Source organism: Carcharodon carcharias, chromosome 1, assembly GCF_017639515.1.
Source record: "Carcharodon carcharias isolate sCarCar2 chromosome 1, sCarCar2.pri, whole genome shotgun sequence".
Lineage (NCBI taxonomy): Eukaryota > Metazoa > Chordata > Chondrichthyes > Lamniformes > Lamnidae > Carcharodon > Carcharodon carcharias.
Window position 1 is genome coordinate 186,476,363 of NC_054467.1, and position 19,490 is coordinate 186,495,852.

Sequence of the window (19,490 nt, forward strand, 5' to 3'; positions counted from 1 at the left end):
CAACTATCCAATTAAAATGCCCCAATCGCAGCACAAGCAGCGACGACGGCAGGAGGAACAAATAAGGTTTTTGAAATAGAAGCAGGAAATGCTGGGAAAACTCGGCAGGCCTGACAGCATCTGTGGAGACAGAAACAGAAAGTTAACGTTCCGAGTCTGTGTGACCTTTCTTCAGAGCTAAAGAAATGTGATGACATTTATACTGTTTAAGCCGATGAAGCTGGAAAAAAGGCCAGCAATAGGTAGGGGCAGAGGAGAAATTGGCAAAGATGTCGTGAACAGAAGACAAAGGGAGTGTAAATGGATCCGGATTTTCTCGGCCACTGAGCCCACTGGAAAATCTCGACTACAGCTCCTCATACCCTGCTTCCTGTAAGGACTCTGTCCCATTCTCTCAGTTCATTTGCCTCCATTGTATCTGTTCTGATGATCCCACGTTCCAAAACAGCGCTTCTGACATGTTTTCCTTCTTCCTCAACCAAGGTTTCCCAGCCACTGTGGTTAACAGGGCCCTCAACTGTGTCTGACCCATCTCCTGTTCTCTGCCCTTGCACCTTCCCCCCCAGAACAATAATAGGGTCCCCCTTGCCTTCACTTTTCACCCCACCACGTTAAATATTTTAAAAGTGAATTTCTTAACTGTACTCTTCAGCTGTAAAAACATCTGATTTAAACCACTTGGTCAATCAAAAGAGACACAGAAAAGATACTCATCAATCGCCTGTTTTACTGTGAGGTCACATGCTGGCTCTGAAAGGTAAAAACTGATTGAAGGGGCTCTCGGCCACCAGTTTTTATTTCCCACCACCTACGCCCTTCTCAGCTCTCCTTTTGCTGTTTTAAACTATAAAACTCCCAGCTCTCCTCTTGTTGTTTTAAACTGTAAAATTCCCTCAGTCACCAATCTCCAATGAAGCTCTCTACTGCAGCCAAACACAGCACTTGCATTTGTAACACCTCCCCCGCAAAAATTAGAAGAAAACATGGCTATAGTAGTAATTTTTCTATGACACTATCAAAATACGATATTGTAAACACTTTAACAGCTGACCAACTCCATACAGTTGTGGTAATATTTTGTACCCTTCTGTCTTATTTCACCATTAAACATTTTGTCTTGGCAACCGTATAAAATTTAACCCATAACCAACATCCAAATGTGACAATTCGGATTTAAAGTCCAGCTTGAATGAATTCTTAGAGTCCCAACTTGCTAATACAAAATGAGAGTTTCTTTTACTACGGATTGCTTCAATTTCTTTCAATCTGCGCGAAAGATCCCCCTTTTTCATTTTGCAGAGGCTGTACAACATTTCCATCCTCTCTGTTAAAAGATTACCCTGTGGTTTTGCATCTTTCATATTGTTTTTTTAAATCTGTATTGGATTGCACACAGTCTGGACCCTGGGATAGTATTTGTGATTGCTTGTAAATCATCTGGCTTTTGGATAGTGGCAGCTGTGAAGGGTAATCCAAGGAGTAACCCCCGTCATAGCAGTTATTACCCTCTGGATTCAGCAAATCCCTTTGTTTCTCTTTAAAATCAGTCAATACCTTGTCACTAGGGTTTTCACTTTTTAAAATAAACTCTGAACCACTCTTCAGGTTTTAACAAATGATTTCCATTTTCTTCCAGGTCAGCATGTTTTTTTATGTCCATGACTGTGACAAAAGTCTCAACTAGTCACACATTGGAATTGTACAAATCCTGTTTAAATTCAGGATCATTTTTGCCTTTTAAGTTTGTTTTGATGATTTAACTCTTCCAAAGAATGCAGGTTTAACACAAGCAATTTATTGTTCTGTCAAGTGAAATCATCTTTGCTGCTTTAAGAACATTGTTAAGGATATGTCAATGCTCATCTAAAAAAAACATACTTTTTTTTGGTCAGTTTACAAATTCTTTTAATTTCTCTTTGCATTTCATGCTACCATTCAGTTTGAGTTTTATTCAATTCTTTTCTATCCAGAGCAATCACTTCATCATTCTGAGATTTTAATTTACTTTCAAGAAGACAGACTCTTACTTGCAGCTCTATGATGTCTGTATATGGTGTCAGCTGAGTATGCAGCTGTGTGATGCTTTTTCAAAGCACTTCTTTCCTTTGTTTTATCATTAGCTTTGAATACTGTTGTTATCTACTTTGTCACACTGTGCTCAGGTTCTGCCTACGTGTTTAATTCAGGCAGGTTTAATTCATCTCCAACTGCCATTAACTTTTTGCTTCCAGTCCACTGTCCTTTTAACAATAGCAATTTGAGCTTTTGACTCTTATCATATCTTTAGCTGAAACATTCATTTACACAGCAGGGCTAAAGGTACCAATTGATTGTTTTAAGTCACTCAATTTTTTCCCATACAACTTCAGATTTATCAGTGTCAACGGATTATTCCAGAACCACTGGAGACGGCAATACTTTATTCCCAACCAAGCTTTTTCCTCATAAAAGATCTTCACTGTCAATGGACAAATTAAGCACAAGCCTCACGATTATTCATGACAGAACCTGAAATGAAACCACATTTTAAATTGACTCTATACAAAGGAATGGGTAAACAATTCGCATCAATACCCTCCATTGAGACATTTTTATTTTGTGAATTTTCTGATGGGGAGGTCCCTTCACCTACCAATCTTTAACTAGGCTGATCTGGTATCTCTAAGGACAACAATTTGCTTTTCTGCTTCAGCAAACCAGAATAAGGACACTTCACCTTTACACAGAAACTTCCACAATTTCATGCAACCTGTCCCACTCTCGTGATGAATACAGGAGAAGCTGTAGGTTTGTTATAAGCTTTGCTCATTGGGACAGTAATTTCAGGAGGAGCATTGTGCAATCTTGCAAATGCTACAGTATTGCTTTTTAATTTCTAATAGCCTTTAAATAACCTTTCTTATGATGAAAATAACATGTTGTTATTCTTAAATCTAGATTATCTCTCTTACTACTCTAAGGAATGTTTGTTTCCTTCCCCAGGCCATTCTCCTCACTTTGATCCAGTCTCTTATCTCTCCAGTTTCTGTCTAAGTTCACAAATAATGGCCTGTATTCAACATGCATCTGAGGCACTCATAATTGTCTGCTATTATTATTATTTATTCTTATTATTATATATATATATATATTAATATTACTATTACTATTATCTTAGAAACTTTATGGTCTTCCAGGTGGGACCTTATTCCTAAAGGGACATTATTTTTAAATTCTTCCATTAGCAAAACCTCTCAAAGGATTTTGAAGTCTTGTTCAACCGTCATAGACATAAACCATCTATCAAATATCATTTCTTCTTCCTCTAGAGCAAATTCCATGAAAGTCAGACTCTGTTCCTTCCTTAAATTTCTAAATTTCTAGCTGTGAGCCTCCAGCACTAACTCATAGGCATTGAGAACAGTAGTTTTCACTGTATCATGATCTTTTGGCCAGCGCAGGTTCATAGTAATTTTTCAAATTACATAAAGTACATTTCAACTCCTTTCTCACTGAATTTAGGCACTAAGTGAATATTCCTCACCAAGTCAAAACTAGGGAGTTAAGCATGAGTCATCCTTAAGTTTCTTGGCCATCCCCTGTTCACATAATCAAAGCTTTTCTCTGTCAGGTTCAAATTTTCTTGCTCTTCCTTCTCTCTCTTTGGAGTTGTAATTCAAGGTTCCAAATTCCTCCTTTTTTCTCATTTAATTGAAGCCTAGCCAAATGAACTTGAATGCTATTGAGATCACCATTTTCCTCCTCAAGATTCAAGTGCTGAGCCAATACTTCAAGAACCTCTGCCTTTTTAACCACTACTTTCAAGTTGACTTCAACTTTCTCTGCCACTACTTTCAAATTAACCTTTGCTAACTGTTATAAGGCAGACAGGTATCTCTTTCCAAAATTTTCTGTGCATTTAATGTAGTCATATTGACCTTTCATTGAATACAGCAAAATGTGAAATCTTGTTCGTCTAACCTCTGGAAAAATCCAGTATACCCATTTTACAGGCTCTGGATTTGAATCCCACAAGAGCCTTTAACTTATTACAATCCTAGTAGAGACCGATAACTTTTAAGAAGAATTATGAATTTCCCAGTGACCGATGGGAAGAATCATAAGACAAGATTGCATGTTTTAAGACTTCTACTGTAACAAACTAAAATCAACATAGACTAAACATTATTGAATAGGCGATTAATATACCAAACTGCAAAAAAGATGCTTCCCCGTTAACTAATTAGCACAACGGAAAATATTTTTCATTTGTAGGCTATGCCCTGCTCTCAGCAGATATGTAGCCTCATAGATTAGGGGGAGAATCGTCCCATATTTGCACAAAGTCCAGTAGTGGGCAGAAAAAAAGGATGCTTTACCCGCTGGCCACCATGGCGGGTTTTCACGCCATATCGTCCCATTCCCGCCTCATTAATTATGTAGCTACAGGAAACGTGTTGTCTCGCTGGCAGATGGCCTCTGATTTTCCTGCCACACCATTAGCTTGCCGCATCCTCACCATATTTAAACAGCAGCCACGCACACACTTCTCAATGCTTGCAGCCAAGGACTGCTCCAGTGAAGACATGGCCCCAAAAACCAAGAAGAGTGCAGTCCCCCTCAGTGGCAGATCCCTAGGATGCGCTCTGGATGTTTTGGAGGGCCACTGCGATGTCCTCTACCCCCGCTCTGGCTGCAGGAGGCCTGACTGTCTCACCACTCCAGCTTGGGAGGTGGTGGCAGAGGTCGTCAGTGCCAAAGCTGCACACAAGATGTTGGCCATCAAGTGCATTAAACGGATGAATGATGTCATTCGTGCCTTCAGGGCAAGACAACCATCTTATTACTCTAAATTCACACACTCTTAAGGCCATCACACATTCACCGGCATCCATCTCACTGCTGGTTCAAGGGACACCACTGCTCACTCTCACACACCCTCACATCTCCATCTGGCCTCATCTCCTTTGGAAACTTTCTCCTCACCATTTTGAGGCCACTTGCACAGATCAGCATGTGCCCCCACACACAGCATGGGAAACTGCCCTTTCCCATTACAGCCATCGCCCTGCAGCCTCTTCCCTTGCCTGAGTCCAATTTTCCCCGTTCCCCAAGCAAACCCTAGCCCTGCAGCCATTGAAAAGCTACCCCCACGTTACGGCTGGTCTGATAGGTAGAGACCTGCCCGTGAACCCCCTTAAAAGTGATGTGGTGTTGTCTGTGATGCTTGGTGCTGATGTCTGCGAGGACTGCCCGAAGCATGGTAGACAAACAAACCTCGAAAATCGACGCGATATGCAGGTCGCTAAGTTCATGTCACTTATGTACTGTTGTGAAACACGTGGGCATGCAATCAGGATAATACAGTATGGAGGGATGATTCTGGTGGGTAGGGCTTAGAATGAGATGCTAAACTATTGAAATTAGATTCCCAATGTGAGGCAGTGTGATACACAGCCTGCCATTGATGGGTGGAGCGGACGATTGCAAATGTCACAAAACTATAGTAATGTTTCATAATATTATTGTTTATTGTAAATGAGGTTAAAGGATGTGAGTATAGATGGCTCTGACTGTGTGGCTTAATTAAATTAGAGTCAGATAGGCTGCAAGCTTGAAATTATCAAAATAAGTTAGGGGTAAAAGGTATTTGAAATGTTAATGAGTAAACCAGATGAGGTCTTAGCCTGTAGGATGTGAAGGAAATTTTCATTTTTGGATAAGTGAAGGAGTTGTTTGAGTTTCAAAGGGATGGTAAGATGTTTACAACTCACAAGATAAATAGAGTCATAGGGCAGAATTTTCCGTTTGTCAGGCGGGTGGGCTTGACCCAGTTGCGGGTGGGCGCTGAGCCGATCACTGTCAGCGATCGGGGCTGCACTGCCATTTTACGTGGGCGGGCCAATAAAGGCCCGCATAGCATGACGTCCGCCAGGAAGCACTATGCACTCCCTGTGTGGGCTGGGGGAATCCCTAAAATTGAGGGCGCTCTTTTGTGCATGCGCACGAAAGGGCGCACTCATCTCCCTGAGGCTCGGTGCAGCCTCAGGGAGATCACCTCGACTTTTAAAAATATTAAAAATAGAGAAAAGGAAAATCCCTTTCATGTCCCCTCATGTGACAATGTCACATGAGTTGGGACATGTTCATAATTTAACAACTTTATTACAATTTTTAAAACCCTACATAAAACCTCATCCCGCTACTGGAAGAGGTTTCATGTTTTTGCTAGTTGCTGCCGGGGCTCCTGGCCAACCTACCAACCTTAAGGTTGGACGGGCAGGTCCTTTAATTGCTTAAATGATCCTGTCAATGGCCTCAAGTGGCCACTGACAGATCGGCGGGCATGCAGCTGATTTTGCGGTGCCCCCGCCTTCCTGAAAATTCACATTTTTTCACCACACGGGGGTTCCGCCCGACTTCATCTTGCGTCATTTTACACGTCGGCAAGCAGGCCCTGCCCCCCGCTCACCGACGGTAAAATTCTGCCCATAGAGTCATAGAGGTCTACAGCACAGAAAAAGGCCCTTCGGGCATCGAATCTGCACCGGTCAAACAAGTACCTAACTATTCTGATCCCATTTTCCAGCACTAGGCCCATAGCCTTGTATGCCATGGTGTCACAAGTGTACATCCAAATATTTCTTCAATGTTATGAAGGTTTCTGCCTCTACCACCCTTTCAGGCAGTGAGTTCCAAATTCCCACCACCGTCTGGGTGAAAAACTTCCTCCTTTCATCCCCTCTAAATCTTCTGCCCCTTACCTTAAATCTATGCCCCTGGTTATTGATCCCATCCGCCAAGGTGAAAAGTCCTTCCTTTCTACCCTATCTATGCCCCTCATAATTTTATACACTTCAATCATGTCCCCCCTCAATCTCCTCCGCTCCAGGGAAAATAACCCCAGTCTATCCAATCTCTCCTCATAACTAAAACTCTACAGCCCAGGCAACATCCTGATAAATCTCCTCTGCAGTCTCTCTAGTGCAATCACATCCTTCCTATAATGCGGATTCCAGAACTGCACGCAATACTCTAGCTGTGGCCTAACCAGAGTTTTATACAGTTCCAGCATAACATCCCTCCCCTTATATTCTATGCCCCGGCTAATAAAGGCAAGTATCCCATATGCCTTCTTAACCACCTTATCTATCTGTCCCGCTATCTTAAGGGACCAGTGGACATGCACACCAAGGTCCCTCTGATCCTCAGTACTACCCAGGGTCTTACCATTCATCATGTATTCTCGTGCCTTGTTTGTCCTCCCCAAGTGCATCACCTCACGCTTATCCAAATTAAATTCCATTTCCCACTGATCAGCCCATCTGACCAACCCGTCTATATCCTACTGTAATCTAAGGTTATCCTCCTCACTATTTACCATCCCATCAATTTTCATGTCTGATCAACCCTCTTACATTCAAGTCTAAATCGTTTATATATACCACAAACAACACATGACCCAACAACGATCCCTGTGGAACCCCACTGGACACAGTAAGGCAAAGTATGTTTATTTTCCCCAAAAGGTACTGACCATATTGACAACATGAAAGATTTTTATATTATCGGAAAAGTACATTTCCAAAGACATATCGAACAATAGGATTTACAGATTAAAGAGAGAGAAACATATATCAAGAAGGAAGGAAGGTGATGTTTTGGGGCCATGTAAGAACTAAAAGGAGTGTGTAAAATAGCCTTGGGGAAGCCTCCAGCCATGGTTGCAAAAGTTTGCTGTGTCTAGTAACTAAAGTTGGAGAAAAGCTTTTGGAATTCCACTGTTGAGTGGGTGCTGTGGTAAACCTGCTGGCTTGCTATTTAAATTTAAAATCTATTTTGGCCTGACACCTTGAAAGGTGTATGTAGTTGGGAGTCAGTTTAATTAGGAAATTTGGGATTTGTTATAATATTAAGTAATTGTAATCTTATGTATGTGCTTGAAATCATTTCTTTGGAGAAAAGGATTTAGATGTGTTCTTTATCTCATTTGAGAAGATAGCTAAGCAGATGAAATGGCCACAAGATATCTGCACATTGCTTTTACAGTCTTGGATGGGAGGTAGTGTTCATGAGTTTTATGCTTCTCTGTCAGCATAAGTATTGGAGGATTATGATGCAGTAAAAAAGGCTATTTTGAGTGCATATGAGTTGGTTCCTGAGCATACAGGCAGAAATTTAAGAACATAAGGAAACAGCCTGGTCAAACTTATATTGGTTTTGAGAGAGTAAAACAAAGTAATTTCGACTGGTGGATATGGGTATTAAAGGTAGAAATAGTTTATGCAGCTCTTAGAGAAGTAATTCTTTTAGAAGAATTTAATGATTCAATTCCTTTGGTACTGAGATCTCGTGGAAGAACAGAGAGTTAAAATGGCTAGGCAAGCAGCAGAGATAGCTGATGATTATGAGTTAGTTCATGAATCTAAACCTTTTTTACGTCACCCTTTTAAACCCGAGAAGGATAGAAAGTGGGAAGGTAGGTAGTCAGGGAAGGGAAGTTTTTTCTCAGAATGAAAAGGAAGGTGCTGAGGGTAGGAGTGACACTCGAAAACTGAGGTGTTTTCATTGTAATAAAGTGGGGCACACAAGGTCAGTGTGTTGGAGGTTACAGGGAAAACCCATTGCAGTAACTGGATTGCAGAATAGTTCTGTAAATAAGGTTACTGCTTGGTTCAGAGATCCCGGCACAGAAAAAAGCCAATGGTTTGTGTACAGATGAAGTAGGAAGAATCAGCGATAGGTAGATCAATGGGAATCTGTTCACAATTTACCCAAGAGTGCTCTGAAGGGCAGCTTACAGAAATGTTTAAAGATTTTGTATGTGAAGGGAAGTTCCTTCCATGTATACACTTTGGATAAGGTAAAGATATTAAAAGTTTACAAGACACAGGGGCTAGTGGATAGCGATATTTGTTGTTCAGAGTGAGTACTGCAGGAAAAGGTATTAATAAAGGAAATTCATGGAGAAACAATAAGTATTCAATTGTGCAAGGTGAATTTGAAAAGTAGCTTGAAAACAGACGAGGTGATTGTTGGAATAGTGGAAAAATTGCTCATTACAGGGGTTCAATTTATTTTAGGTAATAATATAGCTGGGACACAGATGATGGTGGTGCCTACTGCAGTCAAGCAGCATGTGACAGTGCATTAAACAGAGGTGTTACAGAAAGAACATTCTGGATTGTTTGAGATTGTGAAATAACAAGATCACAAACTTACAGGTTAAAACAGGAAGAGGAGGAATTTAAAAGGCAGGGAAAAGATGCAGATATTCAGTTAGCTGATATTATCTTTAATAAGATTGTTCATGGAGAGAAAATGGAGGAGAATGAAGTTGAAGTGTTTAGCGCAAGAAAGTTGGTAGAGGTACAGCAGAAGAATCTACAAATAAAGCAGTTATATCAGACAGCTTCCTCAGAAACAGAGGCAGAATGTATTCCAGAATGTTATTACCTTAAAGGTAATGTGTTAATGAGGAAGTGGAGGCTATCTAATGTTTCAGCTGATAAAAAATGGACGCCAGTGCATCAGCTAGTTATACCATCTGGGTACAGAAATGAGATATTCAGAGTAGCTAATGAAATGCCAATTGGGGGACATTTAGGAATTAAGAAGACTCAGGCAACAATACAAAAACATTTCTATTGGCCTGAATTGCCTAGAGATGTAGTCAAATTCTGTAGAACATGACACATGTCAGGTGACAGGAAAACCTCAAGCTGTGATTAAACCAGCACCTTTAATTCCAATTTGTGCATTTGATGAACCTTTTACTAGGGTCTTGATTGATTATGTAGGAGCCCTTTCTAAGACTAAAAGTGGAAATCAGTACTTGTTGACAATAATAGATGTGTCCACAAGGTTTCTGGAAGTGATACCTTTGCAAAATATGACAACAAAGAGAATTGTGGAAGAGTTGACTAAATTTTTTACCGGATATGGTTTACCAAAAGAAATACAATTGGATCAAGGTTCTAATTTCATGTCACAGCTGTTTAAGGAAGTCATGAACAGCTTGGGGATAAAACAATTTGGTCAACAGCTTATCATCCTGAATCACAAGCTGCTTTGGAAAGATGGCATCAAATTTTAAAAACTATGATGAGGGTTTATAGTCAAGACTATCCACAGGATTGGGATGGGGGAGTGTCATTCTTGTTATTTGCTATTAGGGATGGTCCTAATGAATCAACAGGATTTAGTCCTTTTGAATTAGTCTATGGTCATGAGGTAAGCGGACAACTGAAGTTGATTCAAAAGCAATTAGTATGTCAGAATTCAGAAACTACTTTCCTGGATTATGTGACAAACTTCAGAGAAAGATTGAACAGAGCATGTGAGTTAACTAAGGAACATTTAAAGATATTACAGAAGGTTAAGGCAGATAAGGGGGCTAAAGCTTGTAGTTCTGTTGCTGGGGAAAAAATCTTAGTTTTACTACATGTATTGAGTGAACCATTAAAGGCAAGGTTTAGTGGGCCTTGGAAAATTGAAAAGAAATTGAATGAAGTAAATTATTAAATAAATACTCCAGATATAAGAAAGAAGCAGAGGGTGTGTCATGTACATATGCTTAAAAAGTACTTTGACAGGGAAGATGACCATAAGTGTCAGTGGTGGCAGATAAAGGGAAAGAGGTAGAAATGAAGGACTCTGAAATTGATTTTCTTCCAATCAAATTGGATAATGAGGAGGTGCTCGAAAATTTAAATGTAATATTGAATTACATTCCAGACAAGTGTCAAAGTGATTTGGAGAAGCTATTTATGGGAATAAGCTAGGGAGGACAAATTTAGCTACACGTAATATAAATGTCAGCTTCAATAAGGCAAGATTCTTATTGATCAAGTCCAGCAAAATTATCACAAGTACAGAAGGAAATCAAATTAATGCTTCAAAATGACATCATTGAGTCTAACTGAAGTTCACCTATTGTGATGGTACCGAAGCCAAATGGAACACAAAGGTTGTATGTGGACTATCGAAAAGTAAATACAGTGACAAAAGTGGATTCATATCCTGTTCCACAGTTGGAAGATTATATTGAGAAAGTGGGACAATCAAAGTTTGTCACAAAGATTGACTTGCTTAGAGGATATTGGCAAGTACTGTTATCAGAGAGAGCAAAGGAGAAATAGGCTTTTGTGACACTAGATGGACTATGTCAGTTTAAAGTTATGCCATTTGGCATGAAAAATGCACCAGCGTTTTTTCAAAGGCTGACAAACTAAGTAATAGCAGGACTGTGCAATTGTGCTGCTTACATTGATGACTTGATAGTTTTCAAATGTGGGAGGAGCATTTACAACACTGAAAGAACTGTTTGATCAACTGTAAATAGCTGATTGTTGGTGAACTTGGCTAGGAGTGAGTTTGCAAAAATGCAAGTTACATATCTAGGACATGGTAAAGTGGCTCCAAGAGATGTGAAAGTAAAAGCCACCATGAATTACCCCATGCCTGCAACAAAATGAGAAGTTTTGAGATTTCTGGGCATGAGTGGATTTTACCGGAAGTTTGTAGCAAATTTTAGCAGTGTTGTTGCTCCATTGACTGAACAGTTAATAAAGAACAAGAAGTTTCAATGGACGCAGGATTTGCGTAATGCATCTGGCAGTTTAAAAACTATTTTGACTACGACACCAGTTTTGGCAGGACCTAATTTTGCCAAGCAGGTTAAGTTGACAGTTGATGACCACACTGACAACATGAGAGATTTTTATATTATGGGAAAAGTACATTTTTCCAAAGACATAAAACAATGGAATTAACAGATTAAAGAGAGAGAAACATATATCAAGGAGAAAGGAAAACATAACAACATAGAAAATAGGAGCTGGAGTAGGCCATTCGGCCCTTTGAGCCTGTTCTGCCATTCATTATGATCATGGCTGATCAATGCAACTCAATAGCCTGCTCATGCTTTCTCCCCATATCCTTTGATCCCTTTCACCCCAAGAGCTATATCTAATTCCTTCTTGAAAACATACAATGTTTTGGCCTCAACTACTTTTTGTGGTAGTTAATTCCACATGGTCACCACTCTGCGTGAAGAAATTTCTCCTCATCTCAGTCCTAAATGGTCTATCCCATATCCTCAGACTGTGACGCCTGGTTCTGGACTACTCCACCATTCGGAACATCCTTCCTGCATCTACCCTGTCTAGTTATGTTAGAATTTTATGGGTTTCTATGAAATCCTCCCTCATTCTTCTGAACTCCAGCGAATATAATCCTAATTGACTCAATCTCTCCTCATATGTCAGTCCCGCCATCCCAGGAATCAGTCTGGTAAATCTTCGCTGCACTCCCTCTAATTGCAGCAAGACATCCCTGCTCCTGTACTCAAATCCTATGGCTATGAAGGCCAGCACACCATTTGCCTTCTTTACCGCCTGCTGCACCTGCATGTTTACCTTCAGCGACTGGTGTCCAAGGACACCCAGGTCTCGTTGCACATTCCCCTCTCTCAATTTATAGCCATTCAGATAATAATCTACCTTCCTATTTTTGCTACCAAAGTGAAAACATCACATTTATCCACATTATACTGCATCTGCCATGTGTTTGCCCACTCACTCAGCTTCTCCAAATCACACTGAAGCATCTCTGCATCCTCCTCACAGCTCATCCACCCACCCAGCTTTGTGTCATCTGCAAATTTGGAGATATTACATTTAGTTTCCTCATCTAAATCATTAATATGTATTGTGAATAGCTGGGGTTCTAGCACCAATCCCAGCGGTTCCTCATTAGTCACTGCCTGCCATTCGGAAAAAGACCCGTTTATTCCTATTCTTTGTTTCCTGTCTGCCGACCAGTTTTCTATCCATCTCAATACACTACCCCCAATCCCATGCGCTTTAATTTTACACACTAATCTCTTATGTGGGAATTTGTCGAAAACCTTCTGAAAGTCCAAATAAACCACATCCATTGGCTCCACCCCATCAACTCTGCTAGTTACATCCTCGAAAATTTCCAGTAAATCTATCAAGCATGTTTTCCCTTTCGTAAATCCATGCTGACTCTGTCCAATTCTGCCACTGTTTTCCAAGTGCTCAGCTATTAAATCTTTTATAATGGACTCAAGAATTTTCCCCACTACCAACATCAGGCTGACTGGTTTATAATTCCCTGTTTTCTCTCTACCTCCCTTTTTAAATAGATTAGTTATCCTTCAATCTGTAGGAACTGTTCCAGAGTCTATAGAATCTCGGAGGATGACCACCAATGTGTCCACTATTTCTAGGGCCATTTCCTTAAGTACTCTGGGATATAGATTATCAGGCCCTGGGGATTTATCGGCCTTCAATCCCATCAATTTCTCCAACACCATTTCCCTACTAATGCTGATTTCTTTGAATTCCTCCCTCTCACTAAACCCTGTGTTCCCCAACATTTCTGGTATATTATTTGTGTCCTCTTTGTGAAGACAGAACCAAAGTATGTATTTAGTTGGTCAGCCATTTCTTTGTTCCCCATTATAAATTCCCCTGTTTCTGACTGTAAGGGCCTTCACTAATCTTTTTCTCTTCGCATACCTATAGAAATTTTAACAGTCAGTTTTAATGTTCCCTGCAAGCTTACTCTCGTGCTCTTATTTTCCCCTTCTTAAGCAATCCCTTGGTCCTCATGTGCTGAATTCTAAGTGCTTCTAATCCTCAGGTCTGTTGTTTTTTCTGGCCAATTTGTTTGCCTCTTTATTGGATCTACTACTATCTCTAATTTCCCTTATAAGCCATGTTTTGGCCACCTTTCCTGTTTTACTTTTGTGCCAGAGAGGTATAAACAAGTGTTTTAGTTCAATCATGCACTCTTTGAATGTGTGCCATTGCCTATCCACCATCATCCCTTTAAGAAATGTTTCCCAATCCATCATAGCCAACTCACACCTCATACCATCGTAGTTTCCTTTATTAAGATTCAGGACCCTAGTTTCAGAATCAACTACGTCACTCTCCATCTTCATGAAGAATTCTATCATATTATGGTCAGTCATCCCCAACAGGCCTTACACAACTAGATTGTCAATTATTCCTTTTTCATTACACAATACCCAGTCGAGGATGGCCTGTTCTCTCGTTAGTTTCCTCAACGTATTGGTCTTGAAAAACCATCCCGCATACACTCCAGGAATTCCTCCTCTACGGTATTGTTACTAATTTGATTTGCCCAATCTAACTGCAGATTAAAGTCACCCATAATTACAGATATTCTTTTATTGCATGAGTCTCTAATTTCCTGTTTAATGCCATTCCCAACATCACCGCTACAGTTTGGGGTTTCTATATACAATCCGCACTAACGTTTTTTGCCCTTTAATGTTTCTCAGCTCTACCTATACAGATTCTACATCATCGGAGCTAATATCTTTCCTCACTATTGTGTTAATTTCCTCTTTAACCAGCAATGCAACTCTGCCACCTTTTCCGTTTTGTCTGTCAAGGAAGGTGATCTTGTGAGGTTATGTAAGAACTAACAGGAGTGTGTAAAACAGCCTTGGGGAAGCCTCCAACCATGTTTGCAAAAGTTTGCTGTTTCCAGTAACTAAAGTTGGAGAAAAGCCTTTGGTATTCCACAGCAGAGTGAGTGCTGTGGTAAACTCGCTGGCTTGCTATTTAAATTTAAAATCTATTTTGGACTTTTGCCTTAAAGGGGGTGTACAGTTGGAAGTTAGTTTAATTAGAACTTTTGGGATTTCTTATAATAAGTACCTGTAATCTGGCTGAGGATTGTTGCGAATGCTTCAGCCTTATCTTTTGCACTGCTGCACTGGGCTCATCCATCATTGAGGATGGGGATATTTGTGGAGGCTCTTCCTCCAGTGAGTTGTTTAATTGTCCACCACCATTCACGACTGGATGTGGCAGGATTGCAGAGCTTAGATCTGATCTGTTGGTGGTGGGATTGCTTAGCTCATATATATCACTTGTTGCTTATACTGTTTGGCACGCAAGTAGTCCTGTGTTATAGCTTCACCAGGTTGATACCACATTTTTAGGTATGCCTGGTGCTGCTCCTAGCATGTCCTCCTGCACTCTTCATTGAACCAGGGTTGATCCCCTGGCTTGATGGTGATGGTAGAGTGAGGGGTATGCCGGGCCATGAGGTTACAGATTGTGTTTGAATACAATTCTGCTGCTGCTAATGGCCCACAGCACTTCATGGATGCACAGTCTTGAGCTGCTAGATCTGTTTGAAATCTATCCTATTTAGCATGGTGGTAGTGCCACACAACACGGTGGAGGGTATCCTCAATGTGGACTTTGTCTCCACAATGACTGTGTGGTGATCCTTCCCACCAATACTGTCATAACAGATGCATCTACGGCAGGCAGGTTGGTGAGGATGAGGTCAAGTATTGCAGATCTTTGTACGAAATACAAAGCTGAGAACTGGACACAATACTCCAGCTGAGGCCAAACCAGTGTTTTATACAAATTTAATATAACCTCCTTGCTTTTGGACACCATGCACCTATTAATTAAACCTAGGATATTGTATGCTTTATTAACCATGCTCTCAACCTGTCCTGCCATCTTCAATGTCTAATGCTCATATATACCCAGGTCCATCTGCTTCTGCACCCGCTATGGAATTATATCCTTTATTTTATATTGCTTGCCAGTGCTCTTCCTACCAAAATGAACCTCTTCACACTTCTCTACAATGAATTTCATCAGCCACTTGTTCACCCATTTCACCATTGTCTACATCCTTTTAAAGTTCTACACTATTCCCTTCACTCTCCACAATATTTCCAAGCTTTTTATCACCTGCAGATTTTGAAATTGTGCCTTATTTGCCAAGTACATACATTTACTATACATCAGGAAGAGCAATTGTCCTACCGACTTCTGAGGAACTCCACTTCCTCCAATCTTAAAAGCATCTATTAACCAATACTATTTGTTTGCTGTCAGTCTGCCAGTTTTGTATCCATATTGCTACTGTCCCTTTTATTCCATGAGCTATAATTTTGCTCACAAGTCTGTTGTGCAGCTCTGTATCAAATACCTTTTGGAAGTCTGTGTGCACCACATCAAATTGCCCTCGCCAACTTCCTTGCTGCCCCTACAAAAACCTCCAGAAAGTTAGTTAAACATGATTTGCCCTTAACAAACTCATGCTGGCTTGCCTTAATTAACCCACATTTTCCCAAGTGACTATTAATTTTGTCCCAAATTGTTGTTTCTAGAAGCTTCCCCATCACCAAGGACTGGCCTGTTGCTGGGCTTATCTTTATGCCCTTTGGGGTCTTGGGGTGAAAAGCATCTGCAACAGGAAAGAGAACATTGCATTCTGACCAATTCCACAACAGCAGCTGTTTAGGTCCCTCTCCGGGTCACTGAGTCTGAGAGTCTCTTTAAAAAAAAATCACTTACAAACTGTCTTATAAAGCCTCACATTCATAACAAAGGCCCTAAAACAATATCATCAACACTGTCATGGAAGGTTCTTGCAAATCAAGTGGGAGGACAAAAGGGCAAAGATGAGCATTCTCAAGATGCAGACATGTCAAGTATAGAGACCATGATAATCTCATATCAGCTGGGATGGACCAGACATAACGTCAGAATGCCTGAAGGCTGCCATTACAGGTGTTCTACTCAGAGCTACGCCAGGAAGCCTGTTTACACGCAGGTCAAAGGAAATATTTCAAAGACAATCTCAAAGCCTCCATTAAGCCCTATTAACAACACATGGGAAGCAGATGCCCAATCAATGATGGTTCCAAAATGGCTCCATTCATCATCAAAAGTTATGTCAAGCCTTCCAATCAACAAGAGCAACTGCAGAAAGAGAACAGCAATTGAGCCATAAAAAGGGAATTCAGCTCATCAGGCCAACAATCTGCCACCACCTCCACCAGCTGATAATTGATGTCTTCACTGTGGGTGAGCCTGGAAGGCTAAGATAAAGCTGAGATAAGGCATCTGTGAACCCACCGCCAACACAGACATCTCACTTAAACCAAGCTGTTCACAAGGAAGAATTATCCTCAAAACAGTTGCCAGGTCGATGATCTCCAAAATTGTCTGAGCTTGGATTAACTATCAGGTCAAATGCTAAGATTGTTAGTTTTCTCCAATAACAATGAAATAATTTGTTTTAGAATAGTAAAGATTACTTTGCCAATTTGAATTCTCAACAATCCTGATTTCAGTAGTGCTAAACGAGGGAGAATACAAAAATAAAAATATTGAGCCCAAAATACACAGTACCCCAAATGTGGTCTAATCAAAATGTTATGTGAATTTCAACATTACCCTCTCTGTTTTGCATTCTATTCCTCTAGGAATGAACCCCAGAACATTATTTTGGACTCCTCATGAACTTTTCAATTTATGTTGTTACTTTTAGTGATTTAGGAATCTGTATTCCCAGATCTGTTTGCACCTCTACCTCATTTCTCATGGAATACTACAGCACAGAGAGAGGCCATTTGGTCCATTGTGCCTGTGCTGGTTCTTTGAAAGAGCTATCCAATTAGTCCCACTTTTTGCTCTTTCCATTTAGCCCTACAAATATTTCCTTTTATTATAGAATCTTTACAGCACAGAAGAAGTCCATTTGGCCCATTGTGTCAGTGTTGGTTCTCCTATGGAGCAAGTCATGTACTGCTACTTCCCCATCCTCTCCTCACATCCATGCATATTCCTCCTTCTCAGATATTTAGAAAATGTCGAAAATTTATGGCAGAGAAGAAGGCCGCTCTGCCCATTGTGTTGAAATACAAGCCACCCAGCCTCATCCCATTTATAGAGTATATTCAATACCCTCTTGGAAGCTACTATTGAATCCGCTAACATCGTTCTTTCAGATAGTGTATTGATTTGAGCTGGAATGCACTATGTTAAAAAAACACCTTATCCTGAACCCCTCTTCCCATTCTTAAGTTTCTTAACTTCTGAGGAATATGTCATTTCCTTACTTCTCCTGTCAAAGTGAATCGCTGTACATTTTGCTATTTTGAATTTAATTTGCCATTTATCTTCTTACACTACAAACCCACCTATGTCTTCCCATATTTTGGTGTAGTTCTCCACTTTATTAGCTATACATTCCCTTACCCCACTGCTCCCCCCGCCACCCCACCCACTTCATTAGACATCATCTACAAATTTCATCACCATAACTCCAATTTCTGAGTCCAAGTTATTCATGATGTATGGTGAATAACAATGGTTCCACCCCAGAACTCTCACTTTCTGACAGATTGAGGAACCTTCCTTAATTTCTACTCTCAGTTTTCTGCTTTTTATGTGCTGTATCATTCTATGATCTATTTATTTACTCTTCCTTCATCCACCTATCAATCTTTCAATCCATTCTGTTTTCTGGGCCCTGACTGCACTGTCCTTTGTCTCAAATCACTTATGTGGCATCTTATCAAAGTCATCCGAAAGTTCACGTACACCACATTCACATGTATGTTCACATGAGTGTGCATTCACATGTAAATCATGTTCACTATATTCAAAGAATTCAATAAAGTTGGTTAAAAATGGCCCCCCTGTGAGAAATCCATTCCAACTATTTTTTATTATTTTCTCTCTCTTTAGATGTTCTGTTATCTAATCTTTTAGCAAAGATCCTGTTTTTCCTACTGTGTTAAGCTGTCTATATTAACTAAATATCCCTCTTGACTTTACTATTGTCATTTTCTTCTTCAATAAAAACTAAGATAAAATAACTATTCAGTACTTTCTGTGAATTTATCTTCTCAAGCCCTATTCCTTTCTCAGTTTTTTGTTATTGCTTATATGCCTACGGAATATTTTACATTTATATACATTTCTTATTTCCTCTTTGATCTTCTAATTGTCTTTTGTGTCTTTTTCTGAAGTTCACCTCTTTTGTTTCCATAAAGGTTTCAATTCTTGTACAGTTTATACAGTATATCAATAGTGAATCAGAGTCAAAGTTGTAATGGGAAATCTCTGGTAGAAATTACTTACACAGTTGTATAATTATGGTGAATGTCAGCTTTGGCTCAATTGGTAAGCTCCTTGCCTTGAAATCAGAACCAAACTAAGTGAAAGGAGAAACTAAAAGTGCTAAAAATTTCAAATAAAAATAGAAACTGACAGAAGTATGCTGTTAGGCAGTTGGCATCTGAAAGAAAAAATGACAATATACCTTTTGTTAGAACCTTGTCAATATAAATATGGCACTATATTTGTGATACGATGTTCATATTTTGATTAAAGAAAAGTATTTGGGAAAAGTTCATTCCAAGGTGATAAATCATGTTTTAAAATAAGTTTTAATGAGTTACTAGTTAATATGTCTGTATGTTTGATGTTCTCCAACAAAGGCTTTTCCTGATCATACAGTTCCACGGAAGGGCCAACTGAAATTAGTAAGCTGTCATTTTGTTTCATATGCTATGTATTTCCAACATTTTCTGGTTTTATTTTTAACTTAGCTTGTTTCATAAGCCAGGTTGCAATTTGTGGTTAGATATTCAAATAGATATTAAGTCTCTGTGGAGCACATAT

At 39.9% G+C, this 19,490-nt stretch overlaps 1 long non-coding RNA gene across 1 annotated transcript; it reads left to right on the plus strand.

The window, feature by feature from the left end:
- The first annotated feature begins 50 nt into the window (after window positions 1–50).
- Window positions 51–19,216, plus strand: LOC121285288. Its single transcript, XR_005944628.1, has 2 exons — window positions 51–372; window positions 16,184–19,216. It is a non-coding gene; the product is annotated as an uncharacterized LOC121285288 (long non-coding RNA).
- The last annotated feature ends 274 nt before the right edge of the window (window positions 19,217–19,490 follow it).